Consider the following 3293-nt stretch of genomic DNA (forward strand, 5'->3'; position numbering starts at 1 on the left):
CTGGGGGCCTGTTCTGGGCTCTACGTGTGGGGCAGCATGAGACCCTTCCCCCACTTGGAGCTTTGCATAACTGCATCAGCTTCCAGGCATCTCTGCCTAAGTCATTTCTTCTCTTGGTCTATGTGCAGCTACTTTCTGTCTGCTGCTTTACTTGTCCTTGACCTACCTTTCAGGGCTTTATGTTTGGGGTGGTTCATGTGTTCCCAAGAAGGTGCCTCATTCATGGTTAGCTTAGAATTAGAAAGCAGGCGTGTGGATGTCTATTGTATTCTATAAGTCTGACATGAATATCATGACTATAGAGTGGAATGTATGAGGACTCTATAGGAAAAAAGCAATGTATATATATATTGACCTGCTTCTCAGGGGAATTTCTCTAGTGAAGTTTGTTTTTATCTTCTTTTAGTCAGGATTAGCTAGAAGACTTAATGTGTCCCTTACTTACTTTCTTGTCTACAGCCCCTGTCCCTACAATAGCAAGTCACAACAAATACTCAACAAACCACAGAAAAAGTTTGTAGGAGAGATACAAAGAAAAAATAACCAGATTCAGAAATACATACTTAATTCTAACTACAATGATATCTAATTGTGTCTATATATGTCTAACATCACCTAGTATTTATTTGGTGTCAGGAGAAAGGTTTTTTTCCTAAGAATTCTTCCTAAGAATTCAAAGGGCTGGGGATTTATCTCAGTGGTTCTGCAGCCTGCCTCCAAAGCATAAGTTCTTGAGTTCAATCCCTGGTATCAGAAAAAAAAAGAATTCATTCTAAACAGAGTACTAAGCAATTCTGTTTTAATACTGCACTTACTGTCAGCACTTTCCACTACAAACAGCCCTCCTGAGTGCTTTTTTCACCTCCATGTTCCTCAGGCTGTAGATGACTGAGTTGAGCTTCGGGGTGATGACCCCATAGAGCATGGGGATGAGTCTGTCCCTGGCAGGGGAGTGTCTGCTGGAGGAGGGCTGGATGTAGGTGAAGATGGCTGTGCCATAGAACAGACAGACCACCAGTAGGTGGGAGGCACATGTGGAGAAGGCTTTGCACTTCCCTTCTGCAGACTGGATCTTCAGGATGGTGCAGATGATGTAGACATAGGAGATCAACATGGCCAGGAAGGAAATGAACACACTGATACCCCTTACCACTAAAAGAAGGATTTCAGCCATGTAAGTGGATGAGCAAGACAGGGCCACCACTGGAGGGATATCAGAGTAGTGTTGGTTGACCAGATTGGACCTGCAGAAGGACAGGCTGAAGGTAGAGACTGTGTGTATGGTAGAATTCAGAAAACTGGCTTCCCAGGTCTCAGACACCAGCCGGACACATCGAGCCTTGGTTATGATGACAAAGTAGCTAAGGGGGAAGCAGAGGGCCACGTACCAGTCATAAGCCATGACAGCCAGCAGAAAGACTTCAGTCCCAACTAATGCCACCAGGAAATACAGCTACAGAGCACACCCAACAAAGGAAATGCTGTGCTCCTTGGTCAAGAGGCTGTGCAGAATATTGGGGACAGTTGTTGACAGGCAGAATATGTCTAAGAGGGACAAGTTTGGCAGAAAATAGTACAAGTTAGTGTGCAGCTTGGTCTCAGTCCCAATGGACAAGAGGATGGCCTCATTTCACACCAAGGTGACCTGGTAGATGATGGCAAAGTATACAAAGAGAGGGTAGCACACCTTGGGGAGGTCAGAGAGCCTGATGAGGATGAATTGAGTCACTGTGGTGAAATTGTAGATGTCCATCTCATCTCCACGGGGGTCTTTCTGGAGGAAAGAAAACAGCAAACAAAGGTTAGGGAGGTAACCAAAGTGCTTCTGAGAAATTCTTGGAAAACTGCTCCAACTTTATTTAGAAATTTCAGGAATCTGAACTACTGTACTCACAATATTTCTTGAAATAGTTACCCTCTGACCTTCATGGGGAGGGTGCCCTGTGATTACTATAGAGATCCATGACAATTCATCTCCTTTACAATGATTTTTATCTTTCCACATTGTTTGTGGTTCAACATTCAGGGAGAGCAGTTGGTGGCTTTCTCACATTCTTTTGGGTACTTGCTTCTTGTGTCTCATGTTACTTCACTGAGTAACTTTTATATACTCTTGCAATACTAACATTTTTGGAAACATAACCTGTCCATGATATATTTGGATGTATTTCAGATGTTTCATATTATATATCATATAGATTGTGTATCATATAGATTATGTATCATATTGATCATGGTAATAGATTATATACATGTGTATATTTTTATACATAACTTTAAAAAAACTAGGAATTATACAGATAGTAATTCATAAATAATGAGCCAAAGGATTGTATAAATGGTATGTTATCTGTTGAAATATCTACTGAAGAAACATAGGAATAGAATGCCTTTGTATGTACAAAATCAGATTGAAATGTGAATGTTAGCATTTGCCTTAGCAGTCCACATAATCACAATATTTAAGAAATTCATAGAAATTCTGAACATCAATACTCTGGAATTTGTTCTGAAACTTTGAAAAATTTTTCTTTCAAATTGCATGCATGATAGTGAATTGATAGATAAAAGTTGTCTTGGGCCAGGGATTTAGCTCAGTGGTTTTGCCACCTGATGCACAAGTGCAAGGACCCAAGATCAATCCCCAGTACCAGAAAAAAAAAAAAGTTGTCTTGAAAATAAAATGAAAAGGTCTATTTTATAGATCCTTTCTAATATACTCTGGACAAAACATGCTATGGTTTCTTTGCACAATGAAAACTTAAATAATATATAAGATACATAATGATTTATTTTCGCCAATGAGATGAAGCTCCTTTTTGCTTTTGATTTTTTTTCTTTTAAGATGTAAATAAGAATTGCCAAGAGTGTGGGCACATTGGGGTTACTCTTATCTCATTAAGCAATACCAGGTTTGTGCCCTAATTTTGAGAAAATCAACTTTTTTGGACAATCTTCAAATCACAAAATGTAAGATAAAAAATGGTGATAATAATGACAAAATGCTTGTGTACCATCCAGTTTTAAAGAAAGTTTAATGACTAACAATTATTTGAACACAAAGCAATTGTCATGTTTGTTGTTAGGTTTTCCATGTTCATGATTATAGAGAACTCTTAACTTTTTTCCTGCATATCTACATATAACTATTTTGAAAACAGAAGAGCAGATATGGATAAATATTACAAAAAGAAATTACTTAAGTATTAAATATTAATTTATATAAAATATGCATTTTTATTTTTACTCATAAAATTTGACTTTTAAAAATCAAGAACTATATGAATGTCATA

The 3293-nt window shown here is 38.1% G+C and overlaps 1 pseudogene; it reads right to left on the reverse strand.

Annotated features, from left to right (window-relative positions):
• Positions 1 to 817: 817 nt before the first annotated feature.
• On the reverse strand, positions 818 to 1753 carry LOC147822118 (olfactory receptor 5V1-like; annotated as a pseudogene).
• Between the last annotated feature and the right edge of the window lie 1540 nt (positions 1754 to 3293).

The sequence above is a fragment of the Heterocephalus glaber genome, unplaced genomic scaffold (assembly GCF_053883595.1).
Source record: "Heterocephalus glaber isolate CG9 unplaced genomic scaffold, H.glaber_assembly_v1.0 deba00001673, whole genome shotgun sequence".
Lineage (NCBI taxonomy): Eukaryota > Metazoa > Chordata > Mammalia > Rodentia > Bathyergidae > Heterocephalus > Heterocephalus glaber.